Here is a 20,210-nt window from a genome sequence, read left to right as displayed (position 1 = left end):
TGGGTTAGATCCTCGGCACCATATAAATAAATAAAATAAAGGTATTATGTCCATTTACAACTAAAAAAAAGTCAACCATACAAAAAGAAAAACACAATTATATATCTATTCTCTCTATTAAAAATATATAGAATTGTCATCATACTATGCAGCCAAAAATGCAGGAAAGGAGTTTTACAAAGGCGTGTTAGGCAGCTTTCAAAAAAAATGTTTGTTCCCCAGACTTTGTGACTTTTTGCTATATTTGTCAGCTTTTGAAATTTGTAATTTGTTGTGATTTCTTTTGATATTTTAAATAAAAATTCAATTTTGTGTCTAATTTTACAATTATAATTTTGTATTCTTTCCCTTAAAGTGAACCACCAAATATGTATAAGCTTTGTTCAAAACTTGGGCACATCCCTGGTAGTAAGACCAAAAAGCATCCCTGCTGCTTATTACATATATGGAGCTTTCGTGAAAGTTAGAAAAGGACACTTTCTTAGTATATTCTGTGTTGCGAAATACTTGACACTTTATTGAGAGAGAGAGATATCTCAATTTTATAGACTGAACTTCCAAGATTTTGTGTCCCCACTTGTTTGGCCTCTGGGAAGATCTCTGGCTGTATTATAACATGGTAAATGCATCATATTGCAGGTATGTGGTACAGTAGTGTGGAAGAGGTCAAATGACCAGAAGGAAAGCAAAAGACTGCAGAGAAGACAGGCTTCACTCTCTATAACAACCCTCATTCTCAGGAAATAATCCACCCTTGCAAGTTTCCATGAAACCAGCATTAATTCCTTTAACCAGCATGCTCCTGACCCAGTTGCCTTCAATTAGCCCCTAGCTCCTAAAGTGCTGAGAGCCATTGCCAAGTAGGTATGACGCATGGCATGACCCAGGTCATTTGCAGTGACATTGCATGTAAGGTGACCTTGCTCAAGGACCAGGGCAGATCCAGGTTTAGGGTGTATCCTGCTGGGATTAGGGAGTATCCCGCTCCTTGGGTTTAGGGCGGTTCCAGGTTTAAGGTGTACCCTGCTGGGAATAGGGCGTATCCTGCTGCCTCAGGCACACCCGCTCCTTGAGTTCCCGTTGAGTTCTCGCGGGATTCAGAGAGTATTTGGGATTCAGAGCCCGGTGGAGTGTGTGGATTTTGCCCAGAATGTGTGTGTAAAGTGCCGGTGACAGTTCGAGAATAAAGAGTTGCTGTTTGAATCTACAAGGTGTGTGGTGGCTCGTGATTTTGTGCCCAGCCAGACTGCAGCACTAAAGGTCCTTTCAGTACCATTACTTTGGGCTCAAGCTTTAATTTAGGTTTGGAGAGAACTAACTGCTTCCAAACTATGTCAGACACTTAATCTTGGTCTTGGAAAATGAAAATAGTCAGAAAATGGTACAGAAGCTGGCCTTATATTTCCACACCTGCCATCAGCTCCTATAGCCATCATTTCATCTTGTTAATAGCAATTGTGGATTTAAGAGTAGTAAGTTCTGACTCAAGATCAAAAGTTGAAAAATATACATCAACACTCATGTTTATAGGTGAGTTATTCTTATACCACTTCAATGTTGTATTTTTCCTTACTTGTCTCTTACCTGTCTTCATTTTCTCCTTGTATCTATTGACTAGCCATTAATAAGAAGGAAAAGACCTCAGAGAGGTTGATCTGAGGCTATCCAAACCCCTGATTATATCTCAGCAACTGGATCCAACCTTATATTTCTAGTGGCATTCATTTTAATAAACATTTCACTGGGCATCCACCATGTGCCAGGTATTGCACTAAGTACTAAGTGAATGAAGATAAATACATCATGGTCCCTGGACTCAGAGAACTTACAGTATAGTCAGAAAATGAAAATTAATGTTTTGCGTTCAGTTTTTTAAAAACATCAGCACCATTTACTGAGCACTTATTATTCATGAGGTGCTTCCAAACCATTATTTCATTCCTCACATTCACCCTATGAAGAGGGATTAGTATTCATCATAGTGGTGAAGAAGCAGATTCGATGACTTGGTTAGGACCAAATATCAAGCAGGGTTGAATCAAGACAGGAAACAAGACCCATTCTGTATCCAAAGCCTGAATATTTTCTTAGGAGAGCAAAGCTCAGGGTAATTGATTTTGGTGAGGGGGCAGTGAAGTCACTCCTGGGCTCATCTCTAGGGGAACCAGATTTCTTCAAGTGCAGCAGGTGTTTCAGCAGAAGAGGACTGAAAGGATAAAAGAAACTGAAGTTAAAGACCAGGCATTGTAAAGCTTCTAAGCTGCAAGCCTGAGTTAAAATGTAAAAGACCAGGTATTGTTAAGCTCCTATGCTACACTCAAAACCTGAAATTCCTGTAGCTGTTAGGACAATTCACGGGACTGCCCAGTAGATATTCCCCCTGACCATTTAGTTGTTCAATAACCTGGGCCCTGTGCAGTTTGGCACATAGGCATTCAGGGCCTAAACCAATCAGTTTGAATGTACCCCCCTTCTTAGGACTGACCTATCACCCCTGCCCGACCTGTTCCCGCCAATGAATGTACTAATCATGTTCGAGAATTGTTGTTTGATTTTCCCGCGGTGTATGGTGATTTGTTGAAGGGGACTGTGATGTATGTAAAGTCCCTGCCCTCCCTAAAAAAATGTATATAAACCCTGCTCAAGTTGTTCTCGGGGCTCTGGGCTGCTCTCCCTCCTTGAGTGAGCACAGAGCCCCAGCATGCTGGATCTTCAATAAACCCCCTTTTGCTGTTGCATGAGTCGGTCTCTTGGTGGTCTCTTCCTCCGTCGTTCGCCGGTCCCTTACAAGGACCTATGCACAAAGGCAAGCATTGTAGTCAGCTTTTTCCCTGCTGCAATTAAAAGACCCAACCAGAACAATTGTAGAGGAGAAAAAGTTTATTTGAGGGTTCACATTTCAGAGATCTTAGTCTATAGAAGGCTGGCTCCATTCTTTGGGACTCTAGGTGAGGCAAAACATGATGGCAGATGTGGTGGAGGGAAGCAGCTCACATGATGATCAAGAAGCAGAGAGAGACTCCACTGGCTAACTATTTTACATATTCTCACACATGAGCTTAAGGGGGACACCTCACATCCAAATATAACAACAGGAAGCAAAAAACAAGTAACAGGACGAGAAAACTTATAAACTTTGTGGTTCCTCATGCTCAACCAAGATCCTGGCTCCTGATATTGAATCATGTGATGACAAATCACTTCATCCATCAGTTTTTTTATTTCCCCCAAACTTTTTCCCTCTCTCTCTTTACTTCTCTCCTTCTTTCATTCCTTCCATGAGCATGGATATGATGGTTGTTGAAGTACCTTCCCTACTTGTAAGAAACTTACAGGTTTTTTGGGGAGGGGGAATGAATCAAATAATCTCACAATCGAATGTGATTTGTAAATTTCAACTGTGCCAGAGACTACAAAAAAGGCATGAGGTACTACATGAGCCTAGGGGGAAATCAAATGACCTACTTAGGCATCCCTAGAAAATGTCACTTGAACTATCTTTAAGATAAATACAAAATAACTACACACACACACACACACACAAAGTAGCATCCAGAAAGGGATATACATATGCAAATTCTCTTCAAAGAGAGAGAGCATTTTTTGGCACAGTATTACAAGCAACTGGAATATCAGTGTGGTTGGGGCTGAGGATGAGGCTAGATAGATATGTAGAGACCATTGAAGAAACTGTACCTTTGTTTTTAAAACAATGGGAAGCTATTTAAATATTTTAAGTGGGTAGGTAATGTTACCAGATTTTCACTTTTACCAAAAAAAAATCACTTTGACCTGGAGATAGGTTGGAAAAGGGGTTAGGGTAGATGCAGGTTAGAAAGACTTCAGCAGTTCAGGAGAAGATGGCAGGGTAACTCAGGCAAGAGTGTTGGTGGAAGTTCTGACAGCATTTAGGTGCATCATGCAGGAGCCAGGAAGGAAGGAGATGGTGAGGGGAGTGAGCTGGGTGAGGGAGAGTCCCCTCTAGCTGCCTTAAGATCTCTATAGTAGGAGGTCCATGAGTCACTTGAATTCCATCCAGGAACAGGCACCTGGGATCCTGGTGCCTTGCTCAACAATAACAGCTGGGGCACATCCTATAAGTTGCAGGAGAGTCAGCAGTGAAGGAGGACAACTCCTTGCCTCTGCCTGCTGTGTCCCTGCTCCTGGTCCCTTGATTTCTCAACATTGCCTTTCACTGGGAGAGCAGTTCCAGAATGAAGAACAAGAACAGTGAGGTTGGGGCATCTCACAGCAAGACTGATGATAAGGACAACTTGGACACACCTCTGGACCTTTCCTCTTCCACTGACTGGGGCAAGAGAATGAGAAGAGGCAACCTGCCCAAGGAGTCTGTTTAGATTCTGCAGGATATGAGCACCAAAAAAAATGCCTGTCCCTCAGAGGAAGAAAAAACAATATTGTCCCAGCAAACACACCTGTCCACGCTACAGGTTTGTAGCTGGTTCATCCACACCAGGTATAGGCTTCTCCCTGACTTGCTGAGAGAGGATGGCCAAGATTCATCATTTCTTGCTCTAGAGCCAAGATTTCTGAAGCTAGCTGTACATGTGAGAAATAGAAAATCTAGTCTATTTTCAAAATACAGTATTCAGCTTTAATTGGGTCCGATTGTAGCCATTTGATGGTAGCCCTTTCCTTTGCCCACCCCAATTTTAAAATTAGCCAATCACATAGATTGTACCCCTGTGCTCCTCCAATCAAGGCAATGGGCAGCACTGCACTAGGTACATAGAGAGGTGGACTGCCCGCCCAGGAGCACTTGCTAGTCAGGTTCCAGTAGGTAGGGAGATGTTCTGGAAGAAGTAAAAGTGTGCCTTGCCTACCCACTTTCAAACGTGTTTGATTTCTTGTGGCACCTCGGTATTTCTAGGCTGCAATGGGTATTGAAAACATCATGCCAGCTCTAGAGAAGAGCCTATTTTATTCCTGTACAACTAGACCAAACCTAACCCTGGGGAGGCCACTGTCTCCAAAGCCATTATCCCTGGATCAATTTTGGCTTGTCCATCAGTGGTCTGCCATGCTACTCTAACTGCTTTGAAAGATGTGCTTTTCTCTTTCTGCCATTGGTTGATGTGGGACAAATCACAGATATACAGCAAATGGCAGTCAGCAACTTTACAGCATCTCTCTCTTATACCCAGAGGACACATATAAATCTGAATTGAGTACAAATAAATACTCAGGAGTGGTCTTTTCAACACTCCTCTCTCACTCCACCAGACCTCAAATAGGATTTTCATAGATTTCAGCTTCTGGTGGATGTTATATCCAAACAGACTGCAGAGATGGGCGTTTCAGGCAAAACTATGGCTTAACCCCTGCTGTAGCAAAAGATTTCTCAAAAATGTTGTCATGCTTGCTGGACAGTGAGGGCAAGATATGAATTGAATTTTTAATATATTTTATTAAAATTTGCACATGGGATTGCTAAAATGAAGCTTCTTGTTAGTGAAATGTCTTCAATGGAGTACAATCAACACAAGAATTATTCATTTGTAGAAGCAAAGAGTTACTTTTTTGAATGTTTCTTGGTAGATTATTCATAATATGAGATGGCTCTCAGTATCATGTAATTTTTTTTCCTCTTCTTCTCTTTTTTGTTGGTGATTTTTCAGAATGTGCAAGACTTAGAACATATAGCATCATTCCTTTCCCATGTGGAACAAGATGCCCACATACTGTCTAATTAATTTCAAAATACTGCCTAATTAATTTTCAAATTCTTTTCAAACAAGTGTGAATCTAGTTGATTGATGTCTTTTTCATAATATTTTCTTTATCAAAAAATGTATTAGTGGAAGACAAGAAAAGAAAGGAACAGATTTAACACATTTAAGAAGCAGAATCAAAAGCTTAATGATGGATGAGATGTGGAGCGTGAGGGAGAAGGACATGTCAAGAATTAATGTGGGTTCTGGCTCCCATTATCTGTTACATCAGCAGTGGTTTCCATGTAGAGATTAAGGAACGTACTTGGGGCTCCACCACCTTCAACAGATGGCTTCCAAGGTCACCTACTTCTCATCTACATCAAGTGGGTGGGGGAAAGCATAGAGGATTGAACGAGAGGACTTTGCTAGGGGGCAGACCTGAATGTTGCTTATGTCACTCTGCTCATCTTCCTTTGGATGCGCTTCATTGTGAGGAAGCCTGAGAAATAGATTCCAGCTCTGTGTCCAGAAAGAGGTGCAAACAGACCTGGTCATTAACTAGCAGTCTCTATCTCCATGGATGAAGTAGAAAAGGAGTATATTCTTTACTGTGGCACTGCAAGTGTTCCCCAGGAACAGAGAACAGTTTTCTAGTCCCCAGACTTGTTTTCTTTTTAGTTGTAGATGGACACAATGGCCTTATATTGTTTATTTATTTTTATGTGGTGCTGAGAATCGAACCCAGTGGCTTACACGGGCTAGGCAAGTGCTCTACCACTGAGCCACAACCCCAGCCCCCCCAGACTTCTTTTAGCTTCACTTTTCTCCTTATTCCTTTGGTATATTTCTATCATTCAAGGATAAGTAGAGTCCTTATGTCCCGCCTCACTTGCATATATTCATTTTTACCAAGAGAAAATTACCTTCTCAATACTATTTACTCATTTGATAGGTAGTTAAATATATCCTATTGTCTCAGAAAATAATACTCTGACCAAGTATGACAGAAATAATCAGATTTTTTTCCTTTTTAAAATAAATTTTAACTAATGTATAAGAATCAAAATCATGCATATTAGTGGGGTAACAGGTGATGTTTCAATACATGTATACATTATTTAATGTTTTAGAAACTAATCATTTATTCTTTAAAAGGTATATCAAAACTGGGTTTCCAATTTATTAGAAAAAATGTTAGTGTACAAATGTGATTACATTTATATAATTTCTAATAACCATATGAAATAGTTTAAATGCATAATAACGGAGAATGGCTAATTAAAATTTGGCTAGTCTGTAGGTAGAATATTTGGCAGTAATTAAAATCATGTTCATAAAGAGAGTTTTAGAATAAGGGATGTTTATGATACAGTAATACCTGTAAATGCAGGAAGTAGTGTCAATTACATAAAATATACGTGTGTGTGTCTGTACTTTCTTATATCTGAAACTTTATTTTTACAATGAGTTCCATGAAAATTTTCTTGTAATTCAAAGCAAACTCTAAGAAGACATAGGAGACTTGGAAATATGATAGGTAATTTCAACCAGGTCATATTTAAGTATTCCAAGTAAAGTGGACACTAAACTAAAGCTGGAGGTTCAGTCCAAAATCCAGGAGCAATATTATGATTTGAGGTCCCCCATTGTAATTAAAGACTTGTCACCAGGGTGCTTCTATTGGAGGTGGTAGAACCTTTGAGAAACAGAGCCTAAGAGAAGGCCCTCTGGTCATTAGAGCATGAGGTATTTCTTTTGAGACCACTTTGATAGTTCTCAGAAGAGGGCTGTCATAAAAGGAACAAGCCTTGGCCACTTCCACTCTCTCTACCTCTTTGTTAAAGATATAAACAATCACCTGCTTGTTCCCATATACACCCTCATCATTACCATCTGTGCTGTGGGTGGGACATCCCTTGCCAAGCCTGCACTATGGCCTTTTGGATTTTCAGTCTAAAATCATGAGCTAAATAAACCTTTTCTCTTTATCATAAGTTAGTTGATCAAGTATTTTGACATAGTGATAGAAAGATGACTATAAAAATTCCATATGAATGATTATACAACAGTGTTTTCGTATAGACTGCACCAGTCTCATTAACTAATAACTTTAACACCTTGGTGTCATGTGTATTGCCCAAGGATGGGCCATCCATGCTGGCCTGACAGGCAAAATGAAAACACAGCATTCAAGCCAGAGGGTCAGGCCTGGATAGATAAGGTAGAGTAATAAACCTCCTGGTAAGAGAAGAGCTAGGGGACAGGCCAAATCTTGGTTACCACACCTCTGGGGATACAGGAGGTCCCCTAAGTCAAACAATTAGATGCAAGAGGCAAAAGCTGTGGGAACAGATTGGAATCGCACATATTCAGTGAGGACCAACAGCAAGGATTCAGGTGCTAGGAGGTTCATATTGATTGATTTCCTAGGATGAGATTTAAGCCAATGCCTCAGTTGAAGATGGAAGGCCCACTTTTTCTGGCATGATTTTAAACATCTTACAGGCATAACTTAGTGTCAGCAAATTTTCCAAGAAAGACATTTTTTAATGCCTAGATATTTGAATAACAATGATGATAATAGCAAACCTTTATTGAGCACCTATTATAACCATACACTGTGGTCTTGCCTTGTGCTAAAAGTTTCATGTGCTTTACAGAGAATCTCATTTTATGAGCATTTCCTTCCTGTTTTAAAGATGAATATTTTGAGCATCAGAGAAATAAGAGACTGCCTGGGTTGCACAACTAGAAAGTGGTAGAGCCAGATCATTAACCCAGGTCTGTTTGACTCCAGAATCTGTAGTCCTAACTATCTCGCTACTGTCAGTGCCTAATTATATGTGGTCATTGATTTTCTTAAAAAATATTATATATATATATATATATATATATATATATATATATATATATATATATATTTCATTGAAGCAAAAACAATGCTTCAATTGGGCTGGTAGGCACCATGTATAAATAAATTACATTAAGGTATTTATTCCCTGTTAAAAGAATATTACTAACAGAAAACTATAAGAGCTAACATGGGAAGGAAGGATATCTTTTTAGCACCCCTAACATCACACAATAAGAACTGGAGATGACTCTTCTCCATCCCTAGCCAAGATAAATGAGAAGAAATTAAAATTTTATACTAGAGATAGCTAAGGAAGCCATTAAAATTAGTGTGGGTTCAGGAAGGACCTAAATAAATAAATCATTAAGCAATTAAGATTTCTAATTAAAATGGAAAAGACAACACACAACCTCTATATGATACCTCTTTGGATCACTGAAGTACACCTCTTTAGGCCAGACACACTGTTAAGTATAAAATATAAATATTTAAAAATCCCTACAGTGCAATAAATATTTCTGGGGACTGGAGAATGTATTTAATTGTACAAGACCAAACCATGGATAAAAACTGTGAATACTCATTTGTTTGCTTCTCAGAGATTAATGTAGAGCTGTTGAATATCAGTTGCACCTTAACGTGCTGAGATTTTTGTGTTTTTCTTTTTTTAATTACTTAAGATTTGGCACATTTTCTTTTGTTGAGCGAAAACCCAAGCAATTAACTGTGAGGAAAGCTACAGATACGCTAGGGCCACATTACCTTAACAGAAGTAACTGTTCACACATCATCAATTGCACAGTCTCCATCATTGGTCCTGAATCTAGCAGGCTATTCCAAAAGCAATCATGGCAGCTTTGACACCTTCCATTCACTTTCTGAAGAGAAGGGAAGGTAGAGGAAAGGACAAAATGATAGGTAGGTTACAATCTTAAATAGCAATCTTTATCCTCATTCCTAAATAAGTTTCAAATACTTTGTGATGAAATTATAAAAAGAAAATACAACAAACAATACTATGAATGTCACAAAATGGAAATGGGAAGTTTCATGGCAGGCCATGATCATTTTGGAGGAGGGTGAAATTAAACATCTGCTCAAAGACACCCGTGAAATGTTGTTGTCATTTTTGTTGTTGTTTTGTTGTCAGTGGTCTGCGTGCCAATCTGAAGATTCCATTTTGCAATCTCTGAACTTATACCAAGGTATCCTTTTTATTCAATGATGGTGCTCAGAGGTGGGTGGGACAAGTTTCCATGTCAAATAAATAAATGTAGAAGATAAATAAAAAGAAGAGAATGATGTAATGCAAAGCTATTTAGCTTTGCCAGATACTTCTGTAGCAAATAAGAAATCCCCGCAAGTCAAATGCAAGTCCTATTATCTTCTCAATAACTTCAATAACGAGTTATTTGGTGTGGAAGCAAGCTTGGGCCTCGGTTTTGACAGTTTTATAGTCCTTGGTCAAACTTTTCAACAGCGCTTGGGCAGGCGTGACTAGGCAGCTTGATTATACATACTTACTGACTTTCCACTTGCAGATACACAATATTTACTTTTCAGGGTGAGCCTGTAAACTCTCTGACCAATTAGGCCACAGATTCTTGTGCCTCATGAAAGCTAAGCAAAGGCTGTGGATGTAAAAGCCTCAGAAACACACGCAGGCTGGGATTTGCTCAATGTGTCTTCATATAATCTTCACAAAAGACTGCCAATGTCCAGTAGCCTTCTACATCATAGCCACTTCGGTGTAAAAACACTGAAAGTGTCTCTCAAATAGACAGTTTCGTTCTGTGGGTTTATAGAGAACCACATTCAGGCAGCAGATAGGATCAAACTTCAGAAACAGATACAAAGCTTTTAATAAACCTTCTAAATCCTTCTGCTTTCCTTGTCATTTTTTCTGTCATTCAAGTTCCTCCCCAATCAACATTTCAACTTTGTAAGCCAACATTTCCATAAGTGATCCTCCATTCTAGCCTAATTGATCTCATGGTCCTCTAAACAGGAATGTGTATTCCTTTCCCTCTGCCTCTGCTTGAATCGCTGATCCACTTAGGATGTCATCATCCTGCCCTCCTTATTCCTCCTTTCCCCATGGTAAATCTAAATGCTACTTAAATTCCACATCCACCATGAACATTGCTTGGCAACATGATCTCTTCCTTCTCTGTGATCCTATGGCACCAACTGTTTTGTTTATACTGCGGTATGACCATTCTGTAACATTACATAACTTCTCATTTATGTGTGCTTTACTCTCCCCAAAAAATCGTTTCAGCCACCAATGACAATTTCTACTTAGGTGGCTACCATACTGAAAAAAAAAAAAAAAATTCTACCCCAAAGCCTGTATAAATTTAGGTTACCATTGTCCTTATATTTAATCCAGGCTCAAAACCATGGAATCACTTTTGAGTCTCCTTCCTCTTGCCTATTTCCCATATTCAGTCACCAGAATTTGTGAATTCTAGCATTGTTCTATCTCTTGCAACCATCCGCCTTTTCCATTTCCACTGCCAACACCCTTGTTTAGGCCTTTATTTCCTTGCCTGGACTATTTCAAAAGTCTCCCACTGGCCTCTCTGACTCCAATTTCTCCACCTCTAATCCAATTTAAACATACCAGCCAGATTAATCTTCCTAAATACAACTCTGACTCACATTACTTCTCTGTGTAAATACCTTCAATTGCATCCAAAAATCTATTGAATAAAATAAATTCCTCAATCTGGCAGGAACTGGGCCCAGTGTAGTGAATGCTATGGTGGGCCACTGTGATCCCCCATACCAAATAGATTCATTTCCCCAATGCCAGATGAATCCCTCTCTAGAAATTACCCTGAGCAATGGGTGCTCTTTGTGCCCTCCCCAGTCTCAACCCACATTCAATGACTGGTTGCTACGAGGACACAAGGCCCATCCCCCTTGCATCAATTTGGGACATCTTCGTAGGTCTATGCCAGCTTCTGAGTGACACAGGTGATCATCTTTTGAAAATTCATTTCAGTTCAACTTCTCGGCCTGCCTTCTTTATTCCTTTACAGTTATTGATCCTAAGGGCATTCCTCAATAAATTTCCTGCACTAGAATCTTCATCTTAGAATTGGTCTTCCAGGATATAATGGACGATACTCAACCACCTTTCTTTCATATCTTTTACTTTTGTCTGTTATATATCCTACACTCCAGCAACTGGCTTACCTGACATTCCTTCAAAATACTATATACATTATCACTTATTTATTCACTCAAAAAAAAGTATCTACTGATTACCTAAAATGCTCCATATTTCAAAAAGGTACTGGCTTAAAAGAACATAGACAAATAAAGAGGCTACTAGACTATAGTATGAGCAGTTGCTATGGTTTAGGTATGATTTGAGTGTATTCCCTAAAATTCATGTGTTGGAGGCTTGATCACCAATGTGGCAGAATTAAGAATTTATGGAAGCTGTAAGAGATGAGGCTAGGTGTAAGATAATTAGATCATTGGGGGCATTGCCCTTAGAAGAGATAATGTGATTCTTGTGGGATCCCAGTTAGTTCATGCAATGGTGGGTTATCAAAAAAAGAGCAAAACTGGCCCTGCCCCAGTCTCTGGCTTCCTGCCTCCTCATGTGATTCCTCCCTCTCCTATGCATCCTCATCATGTTGTGATGCAATCTTGGATTTCTAGGCTCCAAAACTATAAGCTAAATAAACCTCTTTTCTTTTCAAGTACCTAGCTTCAGGCATTTTGTCACAGAAACAGAAAACGGATTGATACAGCAGTGATTTCTCAGCTGAGATCAGAGGAAGAACAGGGAGAAGAGTGTGCCAGACATGGAAAAGTCTTGGAGACAGGAAAACTGTTGAGTTGATGAACTGGAGGTACATTTTTAAATGGCTAACGTAAGGGAAATTGAGAGGTGGTAGCAAGAGAGTTCAGCAGGGCTAGCATAAGAAAGGCAAGTAAGTCTTGTGTAGGATCTGGACATCATCCTTAAGGCAAGGGAAGATATCACAGAGCTTTAAGGAAATAAACAATACAATGACCAAATCTGTGTTTTAGAAAGATTCTGTAGAGAAAGAATTAGCTGGAGTAAAGTTTGATGGCAGATGACTACTACAGTCCTCCAAGCAAAAGATTATGGTGAGCTACCAAAGGAGATAGCAATGAAGATGGAAAGACCTGGACAGATTCAAGAGACATAAGAAAATATAAAGGACATTATGATTTATTATACAGAGGATGATGGGAGGGGAGAGTCAAGATCACACTGTTTCTGACATATTTCTTAAATAATTAGATGGGCATCATTCACTGAAGTAGGAAACCCAGGAAGATGGAAATCTGGAGACAAAGAGGAGTTCGGTATGCAACATGCAGAACTTAAGATCTTTAAGTAAGAGTTGGATACATGGATGTGGCCAGCATTCAGTTTCGTATAGGTCTGAGCATCAGGAGAGCAGCCTGGCTGGAGGCACAGGGGAGCTACCATTAGCATACCTATGGTCATAGAAAACTGAGGGTGAGATTGAAAAGAACCCCCTGAAAAGAAGAAGGAAATCCTGCAGAGTGTGAGGTCACAGATGCCAAGAGGACACTTCAAGATGAGACACTTCTACAGTACCAAACAGGAATCAGACCAAATAAGGTAAAAACCAAAAAGTGTCCTCTGATTAGAAACACACTTGTGCCTTCATCCAAACCTCCCCCCCAGTTTGAAATGTCCTTTCCCACAACCAGAGACCACAGAAACATTTCCATCTTTCAAGGATGAGTTCAAATTACCTCACATTTGCATGGTGATTTGCTGAAGATCATCACACATGACCTCATTTACTGACGGTTAAGATTTTGAGGGTTAAAACCATGTATGTATCTTGGCATCCCTTCAGCTCATTAAAATGTGGATGCTGTAGGTTCAGAAAAAGAGCCAAATCTGTCGGGGAAAACCTCACAAAAGAAGAGAATCTTAGGACAGGAAGAGCAAATCTACTGCTTGTCCTTGTCAGCAAGAGGGCACATGTGGGACAAGCCTACTTGACAGTCTGTCTTCAGCCTTATAAGAAAACTTAGTGAATGACATCGCAATGACAAGACCATCTTGACTTTTCACTTTGACATTAATTTTGTCAACGAGTTTCGTGTTAGATGTGGAGCAAAAAACGCTCCATCTCCCAGAGCCTGGCTGACCTCACTTACCCTCAAAAGGGAGGCTGGGAAGAGTCAGTGATAAGCAGGCATTCATCTTCTGACTTTTTCTTTTTTAACTTCTTCTTCTTCCTGGAGTGTAAACATCTAGAGAGGAAAGCCTATTTGAATAGGTGCAACTGCCAACTTCACTTGCCCTCTTGCATTTAATGAGCCTATTTTGTTTTATGGGTGCTTCAAAAGAACTGACAGAGAGGAGGCAGCTACGAACAGAAAACATGAAGCAACTTGCTGAGCCCTCACTGTGAGGTCGAAGGCCTGTTATGCCACAACCTTGCAGACCTACATATTCATAATTCCTCTTTCAAACACAGACCAAAACCAAACTAGAACAGAAGAGTTCCTGCTCTCCTTCAAAGTGTCAACACCAGAGAGAGTATTTCAAGGTAGCTTGAGGGAGTTGCAGTCGCCATCACGATAACAATTTGAACTGTAGTAATGTGGTACATTTTTCAGAGACATTCAGCCCAGATAACCAAAATTTGCTACACAGCTGCAGGGACAGGTATTTTTGTGCCCTTCCCCCATCCTTGCCTAAGCAACATTCTTCTTAAGTCCTCAAGAGGCCTTGGCATTCCGAACATTAGCAAATATTTACTCAATGACCAACAGAACACCTTGAATATGGCGGGTCCTTGATGGTGGTGATGTTGGACACTGGTAACAAATAGCCTTTTAAGCCGTAGGTTTTTATAAATAGAGGGTAGTGAAAATAAATGTTAACAAAGATAGAAATTCCCAACAGCTGGAATCTAGAATATGTTGCCTAAAGAAACTTCAGGTCAGTAAGAAGTTAATAAACACCTATTAACATTAAGCACCACAGGAGCACAGGTGGCCCTCTCTATCCATCACCTCATTTTGTCATTTCAGCACTGCCTCTGTATTGATACTGCACACATGGCAGACTTCACTTCTGGATGCCTTCATATTTATGCTGTGTTTTTTACCATAACCCTGAGTGAAAAAAAAAAAAAAAAAAACAGACAATCATCTTTATGCTGATCTATCCTACAAGGTCCAAGGATATAAGTCATTATAAAAGTAGAACCAGATAGGGCTGGGGATGCAGCTCAGTGGTAGAGCACCTGCCTAGCTTGTGCAAGGCCCTGGGTTTGATCCCTAGCATAGGAAAAGGGGAAGGATAAAAAGTGGTACCAGCTGTATAAATAGGCACTTCAGACAGGAGAAGGAAATTCGGGATTTAGTCCAATGCCAGAATTTTACATGATTAGAAAAACTTTTTAATAAGCCAAGATATGAAAGAGATTTACAAAGATTAGATCATTGTAAGTAACATCTCACAATTAGTTTTATTCTCTGTGCATTCCCTCTGTTTTTAATACCTGCAATATTAGAATCCTGTCACAATATACCAGCATGCTACATTTTATAACCTTAATCTCCTCAAACACAGAGCCCACAACTGTCTCAGGGGTCTTTAGGAAGAACATGGATAAGGAGATTAAACAATTTAGGTAGGAAAGAATATTTTTCAAACACCAACTATATATTAAAATAAGGAAAAATATATTTGTATTAAGCCATAAAATCCTCTCTAATAGCTAGTAGTAGTGGTGGTGGTGGTGGTAATGATGATGAGATGATGATAATAATAGGTGAGATTTTTTCAGATGCATTATGACATTTCACCCTAACACCAATCCTATGATATACAACTATTATTAGTCCCACCTTAGAAATGAGGAAACCAGGGCTTTAAGAGGTTAAGTAATTCTCCCAAGGTTGTGGATGTCCTATAGCTAATAAATGAGCAAGGATTTGGGCCTGTTAGGCTCTTGAGGTTCCCTCGTCACCACTAGGCTGCACTGCCAAGGTGTAGGTTGCACATACACAAATAAAACACACAAGACTAATTTCCAGGTTTCCCAGAGGTCAAGAGTTGCATTCTATGTACAAAATTTGTGGGTTGTCTTATTTTATAGTAAGTCATGGAACTGCTGAACTAAAACAATCAGCCAAGTCTTTCTGTTTGCAAGCCACCTTTTCCACTGCGGTGTTGCATTTTATTTCACTCACTAATTTTTTTTTTTTTTTTTTTTTTTTTTTAGCTAGCATGATTGCTTCCAACCCGAGAATTAAAACTATGCAATTATGTTAATATTTTTCAAGAACTTGGATTTTTTTTCTCTAGAAGATTATTTTTTAAAAACCAAACTTCAGCATTTGTATCTTTTGGTATTATTCACAACTTGTTCTATTTCTAATAATTTATAAATGGAAATGAAGCTTGCTTTGGAAGTCATGCAGATTGGAAATTTAGTTACTTTTCATTAAGTTTAAATGAAAGACTCCAATAGTGACCACTTATTTTACTAGTTAGAAATTATCTATAACATCAGGTAATCCCTTTTGAAAATGGAATCAGAATTTTTTAGTTGTCAAAATAAGAGAGGACTTCTTTGTCCAATACTTTTCTCATATTTGTAAGCCAATCAGAATTATCCAAACTATCAAATTATAAATCACTGTCACAAATTTACAATTTAAATTCACCATCAAATTACAAAATAACTTAATTAAATTCAATAAAATGAATTAGAAGACTACAATATGACTAAGTAGTAAATAGTAGTTCCAAACAAGTATCTATATTATTTATATGCAGGACTAAAAGGAGTTATTTTTTGACTAAAATTAAAAATCAACCTCTTTCTGGATAGTTAATTTTTCATCAGTTTTCCACATAAGGTAAAATTAAAACTTGATTTAAAGACAAATAATGAAACTAAGCATGACAATTAATAAGGTACTAGTGATGAACAGGACCTCATATTAGATGCTGATAAGATATGCCTAAAAATTCAAAACCAGGTCCCAGATAATTTGACCACTGTTTTGAGGTATTGTCCTTTCCACTCTATGTTGGGTTGTTGTTTTTTGTTTTTTGTTTTTTCAACTTTACTAAAACATAATTGATGAATTAAAGTCTTACATGTTTAAAATGTACAACTACATATTAAATAATCATCATAATCAAGCTAATAAATATATCTATACTTCATATAGTTCCCTTTGTGTGTGTGAGTGTGGGTGAGAACACTTAAGATCTACACTCTCACAATTTTAAGTATACACTTTTAACTATAGTCACATTACTATAGATTACACCTCCAGAACTTACTGATCTTGCAAAAATAAAACTTCACACTCTCTGATCAACATCTCCCCATTTCTCCCTCCCTGCAGGCCCTAGCAACCACCATTCTACCCTTTGCTTCTATAAGCTTGATTTTGGATTCCATATATAGGTAAAATCATGTGGTATTTGCCATTCTATGTCTGGATTACTTCACTTGGCATAATGTTCTCCAGGTACATCCATGTTATTACAAATGTCAGTATTGCCTTCTTTTTAAAGATTCAATAACATTTCCTTTTATATTACTTACACTACATTTTCTTTATCAATTCATGTGTCAACAGACATTTAGGTGGTTTTCACATATTGACTATTGTGAATAATTCTGTAATGAACACGGGAATGCAAATGTCTCTCCAAGACAATTATTTCAATCCCTTTGGATATACATACCAGTAGTGGGATTGCTGGATTATATGGTAACTACCATTTGAGGAACTTGCATAGTGTTTTCCATAATGGCTGTCCTTATTTACAGTCTCGTTGCCAGTGTACAAGGATTCTCCACATTCTTCTAACACTGGTTATTTTTTGTCTTTTTTGTTAGTAGCCATGCTAACCAACAGGTGAGAGGTGAGTCCTCTCTGTTTATTAATTATGTTATTTTTTTTCTTGCTGTTGGGTTTCTTAGACATTTTGGAAATTAACCACTTATGGGATGTACAGTTTGCAAATATTTTCTCTCATTCTATAGGCTGCCTTTTTACTGCTGTATGCTATGAAGAAGCTTCTCCTTTTGCATGTGGGGTAGGGACTTTTGTTTGTTTTAGTTTGGTGAAATCTCACTTGTCTACTTTTTTGGGTTTGTTGCCTCTGCTTTTGGTATCATAGCCGAAAAATCACTGCCTAGATTAATGTCAAGAAAATTTTTCTGTTCACTTCTAGTAATTTTACAGTTCCAAGTCTTTTTACAATTAAGTCTGTAATCCATTTGGAGTTAATTTGTGTATATAGTGTATATAAAAGTATCCAATGTCATTCTCCATATTAGATATCTCATTTTCCCAAATCCATTTATTGAATATATTATCCTTCTCCTATTGTATCTTGGCACCATTACCAGATATTGGTTGTAGAGAGATGTGGATTTATTTCTGGACTCTATTCTGTTTCATTGTTTTATGTGTCTGTTTTTTATGCCAGTACCATGTTCTGAATACCATAGATTTGTAATATATTTTGAAATCAAAAAGTATGATGACCCTCACTTTGTTCTTCTTGCTCAAGATTGCTGTTGTTATTCAGGGATTTGTGTGGTTCCATCTGAATTTTATTTTTTCTATTTCTGTAAGGAATGTCTGTGGAGCCAGGCATGGTGGTGCACACTTGAAGTCCCAGTTACATGGGAAGCTGAGGCTGGTGGATTGCAAATTCAAGGCCAGCCTTAGCAATTTAGTGAGACCCTGTCTCAAAAATTAAAAGTAAAAAAGACTGGAGATATAGCTCAGTGGTATAGCCTCCCTGAGCATCCCCAATGCCACTAAAAGAAAAAAAAAACGGTTAATTTGTATCTTCATAGGGATTACATTGAATCTGTAGATCACTTTGGGTGGTATGAACACTTTAACATTATTAATTTTTCTAATCCAGAAACATGGAATATTTTTTCCATTTATATGTGTTTTCTTCAATTTTCTTCATCAATGTTTTACACTTTTCAGTGTACAAGTCTCTCACTTCTTTGAGTTAGTTTACTTCTACACATTTTATTATTTATATTGCTATTGAGAATGAAATTGTTTTCTCAATTTCTTTTCCTGACAGTTGACTCTTTGTGTCTAGAAATGGGACTGATTTTTGTGCATCAATTTAGTAACTTGTAACTTTACTGAATCTGGACAGTATTTTTGTTGAGTCTTTGGGGTTTTCTACACATAAAATCATATCATCTGGGGAAAAAAAAGACAATTTACTTCTTCCTTTCCAAATTGGATGCCTTTTGTTTCTTTCTCTTGTCTAGTTTCTTTTAGCAATGAGTAGAGGAAGAGATCAAAATGTCTTCCCTGTTAAATATGATGGAGTCAAAATGACAAGATCAAAACAAGATCTAAAGGTAGGATAAATACATCCTTTTTATTTATACCTAATAAATATACCATCTGAAAATCCCCCTTGAAAGAGAGAGAAAAGAAATTCACATTATTACATTCTCTATCATAATTTAGCAAACATTTCCCTGTTTCAGGGGTAACTCTGCTAAATTCATTAAGGTAAAAATATAATACAATGTAATTCATAGCAAAGACTGCTATCTCCACATGTTCTTTTCCCCCTGAAATGATTGCTCATGGTTCCTAAAAATTACAATATTAATGTTTACTTATTTAGCTATATGTCCCTCAATGTGTCTTCACATCCTTTGCCTCTATTGAGCCTCAAAACCACCCGGGAAAGTTAATTAAGGTATTATACAAATATAATAACTGGCCCATGGAGAGAATGAAGGATTTGTCCAAGGAATACAGCCACCTAGGAGGTGAGCCAGAACTAGAAGTCAACTTTTAAGGACTATATGTCCATTTTAAGTGTTTGAGGTCATCTAATAATTTACATGATGGTATAAAAATAAAATATTTTTTGTAAATCTGATCATTTCTCCCACCCAGCCCCTGCCCAATAGGATTCTGATAGCATCCTGTTGCTTTTAGAATTAAAGATCAAATTCATCCATATCACAATCTTTTGTGTCTCTGGATGACCCAGGCCCTGCTGCCTGACCTCCCGTTTTTTCCCCTTCCTTATTCTATTCCAGTTCTTCTGGTCCTTTCTCTTCATTTCTCCTATCACGGACCTTTAGCCTTTGGCCACTGAATCTAGAACTTTCTCACCCCATCCCCCCACCAAGTAATGCCTCTTTTTCCTCTCCTCTCACCTCACAACTGTGTCAAGCTCGCCTGTAGTTCTATTACTTTCCCTCTTGGGTACTTATTACCAATACAATTTTAAATGTATTTGTGTGATTATGTGATAACTATCTTCTCCTTTCAGACTATATGCTCCATAAAGATGGAAGCTCCATATCTGGCTTTGCTCACCATTGTTCACTCCTGTTGAACAATGTGCCTAGAACAGAGTCTGTACACTATGAAGCACATCAGTGAATGGCCTCAGCAAAATAAGTACAATTGAATTTATGCTTACTGCTTGTGATATACAACTTTGCAGCCTCCCCTTTCAATGGCTCCCTCCTAGGCCTAGTTCCATAGAGGTAACAGCTTTTTCATCTTAAATGAAGTACTTTCCACAGGAATTCCAGGGAGGACAGGGACAGTGACATCAATCAAGGACCTCTAGTTCCTCTGCAGGGGTGGATGGTGAA

The 20,210-nt window shown here is 38.3% G+C and overlaps 1 pseudogene; it reads left to right on the top strand.

Moving 5' to 3' along the window:
- The first annotated feature begins 4,214 nt into the window (after window positions 1–4,214).
- On the top strand, window positions 4,215–5,339 carry LOC114091993 (homeobox protein TGIF1 pseudogene; annotated as a pseudogene).
- Window positions 5,340–20,210: the final 14,871 nt, after the last annotated feature.

Source organism: Marmota flaviventris, chromosome 14, assembly GCF_047511675.1.
Source record: "Marmota flaviventris isolate mMarFla1 chromosome 14, mMarFla1.hap1, whole genome shotgun sequence".
In the NCBI taxonomy this organism is placed as follows: domain Eukaryota; kingdom Metazoa; phylum Chordata; class Mammalia; order Rodentia; family Sciuridae; genus Marmota; species Marmota flaviventris.
This window is presented reverse-complemented; position numbering and strand designations above follow the sequence as displayed.